This window comes from Physeter macrocephalus, chromosome 8, assembly GCF_002837175.3.
Source record: "Physeter macrocephalus isolate SW-GA chromosome 8, ASM283717v5, whole genome shotgun sequence".
Taxonomy (NCBI): Eukaryota; Metazoa; Chordata; class Mammalia; order Artiodactyla; family Physeteridae; genus Physeter; species Physeter macrocephalus.
In genome coordinates this window covers 66,013,315-66,031,373 of record NC_041221.1, presented here as the reverse complement: position 1 = coordinate 66,031,373, position 18,059 = coordinate 66,013,315, and the positions used below count along the sequence as shown (strand labels likewise).

General features: G+C 38.1%; 1 protein-coding gene across 1 annotated transcript in view; it reads right to left on the bottom strand.

Moving 5' to 3' along the window:
* Positions 1 to 8,473, bottom strand: part of IPO11 (importin 11) — a 215,249-nt gene extending 206,776 nt beyond the window's left edge. Inside the window, exon 1 of the mRNA XM_007130413.4 lies at positions 8,281 to 8,473. The gene's annotated coding sequence lies outside the window, so the exon portion shown is untranslated. The remainder of the gene's footprint in view (positions 1 to 8,280) is intronic.
* Between the last annotated feature and the right edge of the window lie 9,586 nt (positions 8,474 to 18,059).

The following is an 18,059-nucleotide window of genomic DNA, read 5'->3' as shown; positions in this document are numbered from 1 at the left end:
GTGATATGAGGAGCGGGATGAAATCACCTAAGGAGAAAAACATGCAGTAGTCCACATTTGACAGAAGGACAAATATTCAGAAAATACTCTCTTCTCTAGCAAAAGAAAATGTGAGATGAAGATATAAATGTGTTTGAGCTTTACACAAAATAAATATGACAGAACTTAAGAAAATGTAATATTCTTAAACAATATTGTAGCATAAAGGAGACTGAGAAATTGTAGAACAGGAACAGGCAGAGTGATATGAGGAGCGGGATGAAATCACCTAAGGAGAAAAACATGCAGTAGTCCACATTTGACAGAAGGACAAATATTCAGAAAGAGGAAGAAAAGCCAGAAACAAGCCATTGAGACAGTGGCATAAGAACTTGAAAGCTCCAAATCTCCTCCTGGAAGAACAGGTACTGGGCAAATAAAAACCTGAATGGCGAGTAGCCCTTTTGGTGAAATGTATAAGCAATATAGTATTTACCATGAATCACTGGAACATATCCCACAGAGAGATGTGAGGAAGATGTCATTTTTTCAAAGACAGTTAAATTCCTGCAAGTCAAATCATGATCTATGGCCCAAGTCTACGAAAAGAATAGTAAGAGGCAGAAAACATTCTTGAGGAATTATGGATAGGAAATATTACAAAACTGTTCAACTGCCTGGAGTCAAAAGCAAACTAGAGAAAGACAATGTGTCAAAGACAAGAAAGAAATGAATTTCTGTGAAGACCAGGGGAAGAGTTCAAACTTTGAGAAACAGAAATCTTAAAGCAGTTTGCCAAAAAAAAAAAGTTAAACCTGAAAATGACCAAGCTTCTAGACAGCACGACCAATGTAGTTAGAGCAGAAGTAGGTGGAGGTAAGATGAAATAAAAATGACCATGAGCTGATAACCGTTAAACCTGGGTGGTGAGTAGATAAGGGTTCAGGATACAATTCCGTCTATTTTTGTATATGTTTTTTAAAGTGGCAGCTAGTGGACCATGATACAGAGAATACGAAAGCTGCTGACAACAGCCGCTCTGGAAATCTTTAAATGCACTAGATAGTAAAGCGCTCCTTCCTCCACACCACTCTTCTACATAGAACATACTTCTGTTATTACATCTATTTCCTTTTGAGTTCCATCTACAAAATCACGAGCTACTTAAAGGCAAATATTGTGTCTTATTCATCTATACATGCGAGCACCTAATACACTGTCAGGGCTATAGCAAATGCTCAGTAAATGTTTGATGAACTGAACAAAGCAATAATGTGATTGTAATTTCTAAGAGCAGAGGGCAGGCTTTCAGAAATGCTGAAAAAGAGGTCAAAGAAACATCAATATTTCTGGAAGCACAGAAATTATATGACAGTAAAGAGAGAAATATCTATAAAAGATACTACGAAAGTAAACAGTATGCTGAAGAGCTAAAAAAAAAAATGAAGGAATAAATGAATGAATAATTCGCTCAGTATCTTTGCCTACTGAAATGAGGCACATTGAGCCAAAAAAATTTAACAATGCTTTTCACTGGGAATATCTAACATCCTCTGTTCTAATCCCGTTCTCTCAATCAGGTTTCTGATACTTACTGGCCTGTCATTAGACTTTTCCATATTCATTCATTCATTCAAATATTTATTGAACACCTACAATGCCAGACATGATTCTAGGCACTTAAGATACATCAATGAACTAAAAAGACAAAAAATCCCTACTCTCATGGAGAGTATATGCTAGTGGGTGGAGACAGAGAAGTAAATTATACAGTATGTAAGAAGACAGTATATAGCGCCAGAAGACAGCTGTGAAACAAGTCCTGTCCAATAAACCCAAGTATTCATGTCATACTGGGAGTTTTTAGTAAAATTGCATCGATAAACTTCAATGAGTCTCTTGCCTGTTTGATATACATGAGAGTCCCCATGACTGAACACCTCCTCATAGGAAAAGTTAAGGAGCTTATCCTAAACAATAGTGACACCCACCAAGGTAGTGTCAGCAGTGAGGCCCCAACTAGTGTCACCACCAACTTCTTTGACATCTCTTTAGGTGAAAGAAAAAAATATACAACTGCATAAAAACTATTAAAGAACAGCAATTATGCTTATTGGTTTTAAAGTTCCTTCTCTGATGTCAAAGAAATAGGAAGGAAAAGCTGTAAGCCTGATTTTGGGAAGATACTGTTCTTTGAATGGCAGTAATAGCACAGCCTAAATTTAACAGACCATAACTGACCAAATTTTAGTCAAAACTTTTTGCTAACTGTTAAGGGATCATCAGTCCTCTCCAACTATACATATCTTTGATTGGCAGTTTCCAATTACTGATCCAGGATATCATACAACTCGTTTTAGAAGAATCTCAATCTGGTTGTGAGAGCTCAGCCTAAGGACTCACTTGAATTTATAAAAATTCACTCATTAAAACATGTATAGGCTGTATGCCCAGTAACACCCTCAAAATTAGAAACTGTTCTACATTTTATCATTAAAATTATGTTCTGAGTCATTAAAATAATTTTCTATCACCTTAGAGCCATCCACATCAGTTCTCTAAACAGTAAGTATATCTAATTTAAGCATTTTGTTTTACTGACCGAGAAACTGTGTCCTAAAAAGGACGAGAAAGAGAAAAACTGTGAGAAAGAGAAGAGGAAAATTGTGACTCCTGTACAGTCAAACACAGGCAAATTGGTGACATTTCTGGAAACCCAGAATTCAAGTTTCCTATCCCAACCCAACACTCTCTATTGACTACCACATTTTTCCTTTTGATCACAGTGTTGTCAAATACCAATGAAATTAACTGTTTTTTAAAAATCTTTAGACCTGAGAACCAAAATACAACATCAAGACTAGAGCTTATCTTCCTGATAAATTTTGTTACAGCAAAACTGAAAACCAAAATTTAAAAAATCTTTAGACCTGACAACCAAAACATAGTATCAAAAGACTAGAGTTTATATTCCTGATAAATTTTACTATAGCAAAATTGAAAACCAAAATTAAAAGTCAATGAAAATACCATACACAAAGTTAACAAGCTTTATCAGGATTTTTTTTTAAAGAGGTATTACTTTATAATCATCAGATTGGCAAAAATTACAAATTCTGAAAATATTCAGTGCTGGCAAGAATGTATGTAAATAGAAATCTTTATGCACTGCTGCTAGGAGTATACATTAGTAAAACCACTTTGGAGAGCAATCTTGTCATCATGAATGAAATTTGTTTGTGTGTGGGTACATCCTATGATCAGGTAATATCCTATGACCCAGCAGTTCCACACTTGGTACTGTAACTAAAGAAACTCCTGCATAGGCATACAAGGAAGAGACAAGGATAAGGGTGTTTGTCTTGGAGTTGTCTACAGTAAGAGAGAGCTAGAGACAATATGCTGTCCATCATTAGTGGAAGAGATACATAAAATATATCTTATCCTCCCCTTGCAGAATGTGTTCCCTCTGGCTGCAAATCTCTTGCCTCTAGATACCTGCATGTCTTGCTCTTTAGCTTCAATCCAGTTTCTGCTCAAATTGTCAACTAATCAAATAAGTCTTCCCTGACTGCCCAATCTAAAATAGCTTACCTTTCAATCCAGAATCTCTCTAGTCTGGTATCCTTCCTTCTATTTCCTAATCTTCCATTTTTCTGCATAACACTTTTAACTGTCTGACGTTCTAATACATGTGTTTATTGTTCAGAAGCCCAATTAGAATGTAAAATCCAGACACCAGATTTGTTCAAAGGAATATCACCAGAATCTAGAATTAGTACCTGGCACACAGAAAATGATTAATAAATATTTGTTAAATAAATGAATTCAATGACTACATCCCAATCTCCACTTATAGCTGTGTAAAGTCACAAAAATGAACCCGAGTCTCTGACTTTTCAAGCCCACTCACAGTATATAACCTGAGTGGTTATATAACCTCCAGAGTATATAACATTCCACATTTTTTTCAACTCCCTGGCAATTCAATTTGCATTCACAGTATTCAGCAATGAAGCAGCTTCTCATGGCCAGGCACTACTCTGAGAAATAAATAAGGGAGTCTTTGCATTCAAGTCTAGAGAGGAAAAAAGACAATTACAATATAGTATAAGCGCTATGATAAGCTGTTATGGAAGAAGGTCAGAAGATGACCTAACTCACCCTAGGAAGGCTGGGGAGGGCTTCCCAGAGGGGAGCAAGGCAGCATTTGTGCCGAGTAGAAGTTATCCAGATGAGCACATTATGGGTATTTGTCAGATAGGTGATGGCTACATTCTAGGCAGAAGACACACAACATAAAAGTGTCTCAATTTTTAAAAACATCCTAACACTTTTGAAGAACTGTAAACAATTCAGCATGACAAAACAATGTGAGGCAGGAAATAACAGAAGGTGAAAGCAAGGCTCAAATCATTAACATCCCTATTTCCAAGGCTTAGTAGTTTGGATTTTTATCTGAAAGTCTGCATAGAAGGATTGCAGGATAACAGCACCATCTGCCTACAGAAAAAGAAAAGGTACAGAGGGATGGTATGCATTCTCAGAAGCATGGAAATTATTTAGAAGGTTTACATAGAAGTCCAGATAATAATGATAATCTGAACCAAGGTAGTAGCCACAGAGAAAAAGTAGATGAAAGAGGTAAAACAAGATTTGGTAAATAGTAATATAGTTAAGTGCGGGAAGGTTAGCACATAAGGGTAATAACAGGGAAGAGTTAAGATTCTGGTGTCTCTGACTGAGCGATGAGCTGCATGCACGAATCACAGGAAGAAGAGAAGCAACTTCAGAAAGGGTGAGATACGTAATTTTTTTGACATGAGTTTAAGGTATCTTAATACAACCACAATGTGTCAGAGTCGATCTGTGCTAAACAGATCTGGGTGTCATCAAAATAGATATAGAAGTTGAACTCATAAAGGATGAAACCCTTCAAAGGAGAGCAGGCAGAGGCAGAAGAGAGGAGAAGATAGTATGCCAGAGTGAAATGAATATTTAAAGTGGCCAGAGAAGAGAGAAAAATATACCAAGGAAAGACTGACCAAGACATGGAAGGAACATAAGGAGACTACAGTGTCACAGAAATATAAGAGAATTTCAAGGAGGACTAGTCAAAATGTCAAATGATTAAAAAGATTCCATTAGATTTCAGAGTAAGGAAATCAATAGTGACCATCACCCCATCAAATTCAGTGACTGCAGTGGATTGGCAGACTTCAACACACAGAAAAATAAATAAATAAAGAAGAAGGTGGAGAAAATGAACATAGACAACTTTTTCAAGAACCTTAAGGGAAATAATTACAGATAAAATTGAAGAGGAATCTAGAGTGAAAAGAGTGTATTTAAGACAAGTGCATTTAAATCCTGATAAATTAGTACCAGTTGAGAGTAAAAGGAATAACCAAGTGTTATGGACTAAACTGTATTCCCCAAAATTCATATGCTGGAAGCCCTAACCCTCAGTATCCCCAGTACTGAAGATAAGAATTTTGAAGATGTGATTAAGTTAAAATGAGGCCATCAGAGTGGACTCTCATCCAATATGACTGGTGTTTTAATGAGAAAAAGAGACACTAGAGGTTCTAGTGCACAAAAGTACAACCATGTAAAGAGGCAGAAAGAGGGCATCTGTAACCCAAGAAGAGAGACCTCATAAGAAACTACTTCTGCCCTAACCTTAATCGTGGACTTCCAGCCTTCAAAACCGTGAGAAAATAAATTTATCTTCTTTAAGCCACCCAGTCTCTGCTTTTTGTTATGTTAGCCCCAGCAAACTAATACACCAAGGAAACATTGTCCCTGAGGAGAAAAAACTTGGAACACAATTAGAGATGAACAGATAGAGGTAGACAAGTATGCAGGTGAAAGAGGGCAAAAAGCAATAAAGTTCCCACCAATGTATTGCATTTCCTCTGTGAAGCAGAAGGCAACATTATCCAGGAAAGAGTAAGGAAGGAAGGAGATGGTGGGCTAACAACCACCATGGGAAACAAGAGTAGTTACTAAAGACACAGAGGATTATTAGGCTGCCTTTCCATTAGTCAGTAAATGTTTGTTACATATATACAGTAAATGAATACCTAGTGTCATTCATGAATGCTTTAGTTCAGTTTCAATACGGTGAACTCTAGCAGTAACTAGCAAAAGAAATGCATTGCAATGAATCAGAACCTGGTTTAAAAATCTAGATAACATGTGACCTTGTGCAAGTCACTTACCATCCTGGGCCTTAAGTTTCTTCAACCAGACAAACCAGACTTGATAATCAGCATAAGATCACCTCAGATTAAAAATAAGAAGTGCTATCATGTTTATGCAGGTTTGTGCATGACCTTGGTCTTCAACTTTTACCAACCAAAGTAGTGTGTCTCAAGCTGTAATGTACATTCATATCATCTGGAGAGCTTGTTAAAATGCAGATTCTGATTCAGTAGATCTGGGGTTAAGCCTGAGATTGTGCATTTCTAGCAAACTTTCAGGTGATGCCTACACCATATTTTGAGCTGCAAGGGTGTAAAACACTGATCCAGCTCAAGTTCTACAAAGCTTATAATTATCGGCTTATCTGTAATCAGCCTGATATTTAGAAAACCAAGGAAAAACACTCTAGACTCACACCTGCACGAAATGTCTTGCCATTCCATGAAACACTCTGAAATTAACTGATAGTCCCCATTTGCTGCAGACAGGAAAAGAAAGGAATCATAGGAAAAGAAAGGAATTGCCATCAATAACACTAAATTAGGAGAAGCCCAAGATTAAATACAAACACACACACGTACACATATATACAACACAAAGGTTAAAACCTATCTAATCAAATACATTTTCTTTCTCAAAATATGAACATTTCTGGAAAAACACATGTATTTATCTCTAGAAAAATCTTCAGTATACTTTAACTGCCACATATCTACAAAGATTCTTTTGCATTCTGGTTTGATCCTGAATGCAAACACATTCCACAGTGTCACAAAACCTAAAGTTGTTTTTTTTTGAAACCTAAAGATTTTTATGTTAATTCCCAAATAATCTTCACCTATTTGTTTAGAACCTCCAGTTGTATTATCACAACTAAATTTGTTTGTGTTGAGAATTCGCTTCTGCTTTCGGAAGGGTAACTAGGGCAGAGACAGCCCAGCTGCCCTAGGGCTATAATAGATCAGCCACAAATCACTGCTATAATTAAACTGTTTTTTACTATTCCCTGTGCTAGGGGTTACAGGTTAAATTCCACAATCCTATCACAACCAACAGGGAGAGATTTTCAATCTAATTTCACAGAAATCTTCTTCAGTGACAAAAGACCTAAGAAAAAATGTCATGAAATGGATGTCTCATATCGTAGAGTCACTCTGCCTTTAACCTGAAACCTCTGCACTGAACAGAGAAGTTTGAAATAACGTGAAAACGAAGTAATGAACTCCCTAGCCAAGAAAAAATAAAAAACATTACGGCTGTAAACTACTCTTCCTTATTCCCTTCTGAAGAATAACCAAATCGCAAGGGCACTAGCGCACTACAACCGAGCCCGTTCAAATGGGGTGGGGAGGGGAGATCAACTGCAACCTTGGTACCAGGAGGCAATTTAGCAGTCCTATCTATCTAGCCAAGTCACTCTGAAAACAGAAGACTTCCCTCATTCACCACCATGTCACAAAAGGATTAAAAAAAAAATGACAAATGCAATGGGCCTCAAAATAGTTTTGCTGAATCACAAATACCCTCAAGTTATAAAGCTGCAGAAATCGCTGGGCTAGAACACTGTCGGCCGTACCTCAGCAAGTAAGTCCTCTATGAACATGTGTAACTTCCTTCACTTGTTTGTTAAAGGCAAGCAAGGGTCTAATGGTCAATTAAAGCTTTCACAGTTTTAATATTAGTAGCAATACTGTGGGTGCAATAACAACATACAGTGGTTTTATACTAAAGATGACCACGTTCTCTGAAAAGTGGCACCACCTATTCCCCAAGGGCAAATGAACCACCCTAGCCCGCAACGCAGCCACAATGAGCACCCTACGTCCTCATTTTAGCACCCAGTCCCTGCCTCCCCACGCCCTGATTCCTCCGCGACCATGCTTCCCGCTCCCGGGCTGACTGGGGCAGCTTCGAGCTCCCAGGGGTCCTTGGGGTAACGGAGAGCCAAGCCTGCAGGCCGCCCTTCTCTCGCTACTGCTATGCCTGGCCTCCCAGTAGCCACACGTTCTTCCCGCACCTCTCGGGTCTCCGCTGCCCAGCCCACTCCTCCCTTCCGCTCGCGCGCGCTCTGTGGCTCTCAGGCCGGGGCCTCACCGTTTGGTTCGGTCCGGAATGGCCCGGTTCTCCCGCTTCCACGCTCCAACACGAAGCGGCGTCAGCTTGTCCTGCGCCCCACGCTTCCAGTCCACACGCCGCCGCCTACTGATGCCGAAAGCCGCTTCTAGGAACGCGCCATGTTCAGCGTCGCGGCTCCAGACGACGCAGGCGCTCAAATACTGCGTCACGGACACCCGGAGCGCGTGGACTAGGCAAAGACAGAAGACGATAGGAGAACGGCGAAAGGTCAGGGAGGAGCTTTCCCTTCGAAACCAAAGGCGCCGGGCGTCTAAGGCAGCTCTGTGCGCTTGCGCAGTATAGAGAGCTGGGAGCCCCACCGGACACCGAGCGACCTGTATCCATGGAAACCATAGGTCGGCTCTGCCCCACTCCTGGGAAAATCAACTGTCTCCTGGGTTGATTGAAGCTTAAATCAGAATCATTTTCCCTTTCTTATTCCAGATATCAGTTGCCAAACTGCATTGTTTTAAGGATCTGTCTCGGTAAAGAAGAATTATTTAAAATAATCCTACTCTCAGCAGTCAGCCCTCCCACGAGTATTTATTTTTTTAAGGTCCTAAACTTGCTCGGCGCTCTAGTCCAGAACGATAGCAAGAGTGGAAAGATTAAAAGGGAGTAAATCCAGTTCTCTCTGCCTCTGCTGCTAACTAGCTTAGTGACCTAAGTTTTCTTACATTTAGAAAAAAATAGCTGTACGGAAATAGTTTAGTGTTCATAAAGATTAATAAAAATAATAGATAACATTCATTAATCATTTAGAATGTGCCAGATACAGTTCTAAGATCTTCAGATGAATTATGTATTTAAATCCTTAAAACAACCCTATGGGGTTGAAGAAGCTGAAGCATTAGAAAGATCAAGTAACCTGCCTAAGTTCACACAGCTAGTAAGTAGTAACTAGCAGTGTTAGGTTTGAACCAGGCAATCATAAGCCTTGCATTACAAGATGCTCATCACATAAGAGCTATTTTTGAAAGTAAAAATATAAAAATTACCTAAATGACCACCAAAAGGAATGATTAAATCATGACACATGCATATATAATACAATACAAATTGGCCATTAAAAATAATGTTGAAAAAGAATCTGAAAAAGAATGGATATATGTGTCTGTATAATTGAATCACTTTGCTGTACACCTACCTGAAACTAACAAAACATTGTAGATCAACTATACTCCAATATAAAATAAAAATTAAATTTTAAAAAAATTTTTAATTATGTTGATATGTTAACATGTTCACAACGCATTAGGGAAAGAGTGGGTTACAAAACAATATGCTCAGTATGGTTACATTTTTGGAATAAGTATATGCGAAAATGTTAACAGGGTTTTTCACTAGTTGGATGGTATTATGGGCATGTTTTATATTTTAATTTATTTTGCTTGATTGTATCTTCTGATTTTACTCAAAGGTAATACTTCTCAAATTTTAAATGTGCATAGAATCACATGGGGGTCTTGTTAAAATACAGATCCTGATTCAGTTGGTCTGAGGTGGGGCCTGAGAGTCTTCATTTCTAATGAGTTTCCAGTTAATGCTGCTCTCCATAGATCACACGTTGTGTAACAAGGCTGTAGGGAATATGCAATAAAGCAGGAAAAAATTACCTAATTTTAATTAAAATGAAAAAATTTGTTTAGAAGGATCTTTTCTGTTTGGAATAATGGGTTCTTCAGATATTGAAGGAAACCTGTAACTTAGAAAAATACACATACATAAATTTTGCCTACAGTTTCAGGGCACCAAATTAAGATGCACTTGGAGGTCCTAGCTTCAGCTACTATGAATGTAAAATCTAGTAATATAGTATGTACAAAACAAACATGTGCAGCTGGATAAATCTCATATGACTGCATTTTGTTGCTATATTCTCATATTCTCACGTTCTTTGAAGAAAAAGACAAATATTAATTTAAATTACATGATCATTGGGCTGTTCAGAACATATTTAAAATATAAATATATGTTCAGTGCTTTCCCCCCAAAATGGTTGAAAACTGAAAAGAGAAAGCAGAAAATTGGTGGAGCAAATGATAAGTTAAAGAAACATTAGCTTCCCTCACCCCTCAGTCTCAAGTAGGTTCCAAAAAACAGATAAACATAATAACAATGCAAGTTATTTGCCTCAGTAATATTATGATTGCTAACTTCTAAATATTCCCTATGTGCCAGTTACTGTTCTGTTTTTTAAGTGCCTGACATTGAACTGTAGACATTTCATGTAATTTATTATCCTCATCACCACCCTATATGGAGATTATTCTTTCCCTCATTTTACAGATTAGAAGATGATGCTCATATGAATTAAGTAATTTCAAATTCTTAACTGGAGAAGCACAGACTCAAATTTAGATATATGCTTTGTGGTAGACAGAATAAAAGATAGCCAAATCCTAGTCCCTGAAACCTGTGAATATATTACTTTTCATGGCAAAAGGGACTTTGCTAATATGATTAAATTAAGAATCTTGAGCTGGAAATATTATCTTGTGGGCCCAATGTATTCACAAGGGTCTTTATAAGAGGGACACAGGAGTATCCGAGAGAGAGATGTGACCATGGAAACAGAGGTCACAGCGACACGGGGCCATGAGTCAATGAATACAGGCAACATAAAGAAGCTGGGAAAGTCAAGGAAATGGATTCTCCCCTACAGTCTCTGTAAGAAACTCAGTCCTGCAGATGACTTTAGACTTCTGACCTTCAGAGATCTCAGACAATAAATTTGTGTTGCTTTAAGCTACTGTTTGTGGCAATTTTTTATAGCAGCAATAGAAAACCAATATGTGCTCCGAAATCATAAGGTTTCGAATTTGCTACACTTCGTTTAATATTGTAACTTGGGTAAAATTGGGTCTTGGGCAACTCTATAATATAGTCAATTAGCTGCTTATAAATTAACTCATTAGAAGCTTACCAGCTTAGGAAAATAAGTCTTTGAGAAACTAACTGATCTGCTCTTGGTAATATAATTTTGTAGCAGCTTCAGTTTTGTTTATATTTTTTTAAGTTTATTGATTTTTGGCTGCATTGGGTCTTCGTTGCTGCGCGCGGGCTTTCTCTAGTTGCGGCGAGCGGGGTCTATTCTTCGTTGTGGTGCGCGGGCTTCTCGTTGCGGTGGCTTCTCTTGTTGCGGAGCACGGGCTCTAGGCGCGCGGGCTTCAGTAGGTGTGGCTCGTGGGCTCTAGAGCGCAGGCTCAGTAGTTGTGGCGCACAGGCTTAGCTGCTCCGAGGCATGTGAGATCTTCCCGGACCAGAGCTCGAAACCGTGTCCCCTGCATTGGCAGGCAGATTCTTAACCACCAGGGAAGTTCCTGTTTATAACTTTTTTTAAATTTGAAACAATATAAGTGTCTTTCACTAAGGATTGATTACATAAATTATGGTATGTTCATACAATGCAATACTCTCTACCTGTTAAAAATGGTGATATAGATTTATATTCATTAAAAGATGTCCATCATATTTAGTTAGGTAAGAACAGTAGGTTAAAAGAATTTTTTATATCCAAAAAGTCTTGGAAAATATCAATACCTTAATGGAGGTGAACTCTGAGTGATAGGTTTCACTTTCTAAAATCTTTTTGTACTACCTAAAATTTTTTGCAATGTTTAAGTATTACTTTAATAATCAAAGAAATATAATAAATAAAATATTTCTACTTTGGAAAAATAAATATAAGAATACCATGTAGCTTTGTATCTCTTAAGGTGAAACGGCATTTTTTCATATTCTCTCGGTAAGAATGAAAATTGATTCAACTGTTTTAGAAAATAATCTATTAGTATATATTCAGAGACTAAAATGTTCATATATTTTGACTAAATAACTCCATTCTTGTAAATTTCTACTAGGGAAATAATCCAAAGTATAGAAAATATTTTTCATAAATGCAGTAAAATGTGTATGGCTCTATTTTTTACAACAGTGGTATAGGAATGATTTAGTGAACTCTTACACAGTCACAAGATGAAATCTTCTGCAGCAGCTTTCAATACTGACTATCAAGATTGTACAAAAACTGGGAAAAGTGCTTTTTATATTACTGTATTTTATGGAAAAAAACAGTAAATTATATGATCTCAACTATGTAAAAATATGTATTGCTAAAACAATAGGAGAAAACAGTGTGTGTCAAAACCTTCACAGAGGTTATCCCAGAATAGTGAGATTAGATGTAAATTTTTCATCTTCTTTCTACCGTCTGTATTTTCCAGGATTTTTGCAAGTTAAGTTTTTGGTTTTGTTATTTCGTTTACAATATAGTTGTCCTATCTTTGGGGCCCAGGAAACGCATAAAAGGGGAAAATAAAACCAGTTTTACTTACTACATCTCTGTCATTAATTGTTACTTTGTACACAATTTATTCTTAAATTCATGGTAACCAAAGATTTAATTTTTTAACTCCATACTTTAGAATTCACTTGACTCTTACATTAGCTTGTTATTAAAGAGTGAAATTAATTTAAATTGTATCTAGAATGACTCAGCTAGTATCTTTTGCTTTCCTGCCATTCCACCAGTGATGAGAGTACAGTCATCCCTTGGTGTCCACGGGGAATGATTTCAGGACCCTTCCTGGATACCAAAATCCACGAACCCCCAAGTCCCTTGCATAAGATGGCCTAGTACACTGGGTCCTCTGTATCCGCGGATGCGTAACCTGCGAATTGACTATGATGGCAACATTCAGATGTAAGTAGAGACCAAAGGAGCCCATAAAAGGCAGGCTGGTGTCCTGCTGTGGCAAGAGCACAGGCTTCCACCCCTACTTCTGCTGCCAACTACCTGAAAGACCTTGAGCAATTTCTGTGAGACTCAGTTTCTTCATATGTAAAACAGCATAAGCATGCTTGCCCTAACAACTTCCCAGGGTTTCACTGAAAATCTAATTGTGTGGAAAGTACTTTGAAACCCATAAAATGCAATATGAAAATATAATATATAAATACAAATATTAAGAATATAATATGAAATAGGCTCTATAATAATCCACAAATAGAATTCTTAGTACAATAATTTTCCTGTTGTATTTGGAAAGATTCAAAGTGCTTCATTTTGCAACAGAATATATATTATTTTATGGTAATGATATGAAAACATTTATCTGACAGATGCTTTTGGTAGGTATCAATGATTCGATATTAGATTTTCACTAACAATTATTAGATATTCACTGACAATGCTTAGACTCATCATGCTGGTATTAAACAGAGACCAAAGTCTTCTTTCTTAATTAATTGTATTAATTTAAAATAGGATTTTAATAATCTGAAAAAAATTAGAACATTTTTTATAGAAGACTCTTGCTCATAGTATTCAAGGTATATTACTTCTTTCAGCCAAATTTCATCACATTTTTCTGTTAAGATTTAGACAGCATAGTAGAAATTGTCTCTAGGTACTCTTTGAAATTGTTCTACTTTGTAAGGCAGCACTTCATTTTAGTATTGGATATTGGCACAATATTTTTTTTGTTCTAATCAAATTAAACAGCTTGATATTAAGTACATTTCAATTTGATTTTGTTTTATCTTGTCCAGGTGAATTATTTTTTCATAGAAATACAGTATTTCAGTTAATAAATCCATGTTAAAAGTGTGAAATTCAAACATTCTTAATGTTTTTATGACTTCTAAATACATTAAAAGTCTGCAAGGAACTATAATTTATACAAGAAAATGCTCACAATGTTTTATTTTTATTCTTTATTATATTCCCTGGCACATTAAGAATGTTATCATTTCAAGTATGCTGTGAATTTAAATAATCCTCTTCTACCAAAACAAATGTTATTGTAATTATGATACACTTTGTTAACAAAAAACACTATAAGAATGGCAGTAATCAATTGTGCACACCCAAACTGAAAAATAACTATTTTTAATTAACAAAGGATATAAATATGAAGCAGAGAAGCATAAAATTATTTTTTACAATTACAAAGCCGTTCATAGCTGCAAAGATAACTCAAATACATTCCAGCATAACTTGCATACACATTTCTTTAATGCAGCTCATATCCCAGCATCACACATTTCCCTAGGGCTCATGGATCCATGCTGTACCCAATACTGTCTCACTTCTGAATGTTACCTTGGTACTAACAGAAAAAAAAATCCCAACAATTGGATGGAATTTGGCCAGAATAATAAGCAATACCAATTATTAGAACAATTTTCCTGTACTGATGAGGGTGCCCTTCCCATCCTTTTTCAGTACTGTAGAAATTCCTCAACCAAATATGTTATTTTAGTGCAGAAAGTAGTGAAACCTACCTGCAGTGTGCATCAGAATCTCCTAGAGGGTCTGTTAAAAATGCATTTGCCAGGGCCAAATCCTATTCTGATCCAGAATGTTTAGGGTGGGCCCTGGGAATGTGAATATTCATTACATGTGGTATTCGTTTGTGAGGGCTGCCATAGTAAAATACCCCAGACTGGATGGCCTAAATAACAGAAATTTATTTTCTCACAGTTCTGGAGGTTAGAAACTCAAGATCAAGGTGTCAGCAGGGTTTGTTTTTCCTGAGGCCTCTCTTCTTAGCTTGCAGATGGCTGCCTTCTGGCTGTGTCCTCATATGGTCTTTCCTCTGTGTATACACATCCCTGGTGTGTCTACGTGTGTCCAAATTTTCTCCTTTCATAAGGATACCAGTCAGATTGGATTAGGTCACAATCTAAAGGCCTCATTTTAACTTAGTCACCTCTTTTAAGGCCCTATGTCCAAATACAGTCACATTCTGAGTACCAGAGGTTAGGGCTTCAACATATGAATTTTGGGGAAACACAGTCCACTATGTAACATGTGCCCTAGTTTTTCAGATATAGGTGACTCAAGGTTCATACCTAAACAAACACCAATTCAGTCTGTAGGTAAGCTAAATGTGCACACTCACCTCAGCCATTTAGTTGTTTTTTTTTTTTTTTAAGATGTTGGGGGTAGGAGTTTATTTATTTATTTATTTTTGGCTGTGTTGGGTCTTCGTTTCTGTGCGAGGGGTTTCTCTAGTTGTGGCAAGCGGGGGCCACTCTTCATTGTGGTGCGCGGGCCTCTCACTATTGCGGCCTCTTATTGCGGAGCACAGACTCCAGATGCGCAGGCTCAGTAGTTGTGGCTCACGGGCCCAGTTGCTCCGCGGCACGTGGGATCCCCCCAGACCAGGGCTTGAACCCGTGTCCCCTGCATTAGCAGGCAGATTCTCAACCACTGCGCCACCAGGGAAGCCCAGTCATTTACTTTTATGTGGCTTATTTTGTGACAACTTCCAGGAAGGTCTTGTTATTTCACTTCTAAAGAAAATTATCATTTGGTTTCCATCCTTCTTGTCTATCATGCTACATAAAATAGTCTCTCCCACCCACCCTGTTGATCTCTTTCTCCTCTACTTTACTTTTTTCTTCATACTTATCATCACCTGACATAATGTCTGTTTTTCCTCACTAGAATGTAAGCTCCACTTTGTTTTGCTCACCACTCACTGTACACCCCCCGTGTGTAGAACAGTGACCCAGGAAGATGAGAGTGTCCTGGAGGTGATCTTGCATTCCTTCTGTCAAGAAAAAGCAAGGTCGAGACCTCCCTGGTGGCGCAGTGGTTAAGACTCCACCTGCCAATGCAGGGGACACGGGTTTGATCCTTAGTCCAGAAAGATCCCACAGGCCGTGTAGTAACAAAGCCCATGTGCCGCAACTACTGAGCCCACGCGCCACAACTACTGAAGCCCACGCGCCACAACTACTGAAGCCCACGCGCCTAGAGCCCGTGCTCTGCAACAAGAGAAGCCACCACAATGAGAAGCCTGTGCACTGCAACGAAGACCCAACACAGCAGAAAGAAAGGAAGGAAGGGAGGAAGGAAGGAAGGAAGGAAGGAAGAAAGAAAGGAAGAAAGGTGACAGAACTAAGGAAACTAGGCAATTTCACTGTAATAAATAACAAATATTAAAAAACAAAAAAGAAAAAGCAGGTTTTCTGCTGAGAAGGAGCTGGGAAGGTGGTAGGGCAGGAGGCCTGAGAAGAATTAAGATTTGAAGATCCTTTATGGAGAATGGGAGAGGAAGATTAGAGGGAGTTCAAGAAGAGCTGGCTAGGCAGGGTTCAGAATCCAGCTAAATGTGGAGCCCGTGAATGTCTCCTATAGGTACTGTTGTGTGAGCTCCGGCAGTTCTCACAGCTGGAGAGGAGTGGAGAGGGAAAATGGTTATTTTGATTCCTCAGTGACCACCATTGCTCCTTGGGATAACATTTGAGGCCCTTCACCATAAGTTTCTATTTACATTACCTGTTTACTTCTCAGCTACACCAAGTTTCTTTTTCTTCCTTAAATACCCTTATATCTTGACTTTGTTAGTACCGTTCCCTTTGAATTCTCAAACTTTCCCTGGCTAGTTTTTGGTTCTCTTTTAATTATTCAGCTCAAATATTATATTTTGAAAATGTTCCCCAGTTTCCTGAAGTATTAGCCATAGTGCTAAGATCATGCCTCTTTTAAAGCACAGTGTCTGTCTTTGGAATACAGACCTAGGTTCAAGATGCAGCTGTCATTTACTGTGTGATCTTGAGCAAGATATTTAACATTTTTTTTTGTCCTTCAGTTTCCTCATCTGTAAAATGAACACAATGATAAGCCCCTATTTTCGAGAATTGTTTGAAATGGTGAAATAAGATATCAGCAAATGGTGCTATGTCTTCCTGTCTTGATAGAAATTTCTTTAAAAGCAGGAATCAGGTCAATGTTCATTTTTAAATTCCTAACATTTGACAAAGTGCCTGGCACAGTGTAGATTCTCCAGAATTGTGGAATAAATTAATGATCAATGGAATTAAAGAGGTAGTTGAAGATGCTACTAGAGTATACAAATTTTTTTTCCTAAATTAGAATTACAGCAAAGAAAGAGCAAGGCTTGGGAATGCTCACAATCAATTGTGCAGGAAAGAAAGTCAGCTTTGGTAAAAACATAAAAAGATTGTTTCTTCAAGGAAATAAGGTACACAAAGAAACATTAAAAACTGAGAACCATTACACTGGCAGGCAAAATAGACATGGACATTGTATTCATGGAACTTACAGTCGGATACATTGTCCTATCACAATACCCAATGCATAACAATTACCACATTTACAGAGTTTCGGACTTTTTGTCTAACTCTCTCAGTACAATAAACTTTGAGAAGAGCAGTTTCCCATTTAACTTTGAATCTCTAGCACACAATAGTGTTTAATACACAGCTAGAGCTCAATATGGAAAAGTTTAGGAAATTAATGACATGGCACAGAAGGAAGCGAAGCAACTAGTAGCTCTAGTGGAACTAGAAAATTACATTCTCAGAGTTACTTTCCACAACTCAAGCAGCGGAGAACTCACTCCCCTAGAGGAGCAATCTCCTCTTCCCAAGTTCCTGGGATTCTCACCCCACGATCGGCTGGGAAACAGGAGCGAGGCACGTGACAAAAAGAAACCTTCTTTGGATTTCAGCGATTCCAGAACCTGGCCTGATGAAGCATCCACAGGCCTAACTGCGTTAGTATAACTTAAAACTTCCTCCACAACCTTGAGGTACCACACCAAAACCTATTTAACCCATTCGGTGTGGGTAGGGGCGAGGCCCCGCCCCCGATTCCAAATTAGCCAATCCAAACTGCCAGAATCGGTAGCGCGGTGTCTTCTGGGATCTGTAGGCTTCCGAGGCCAGGCTTTCTCCCAGCTTATGACTTCAATTCCCGGCGGCCAGCGGACCCCAAGGTC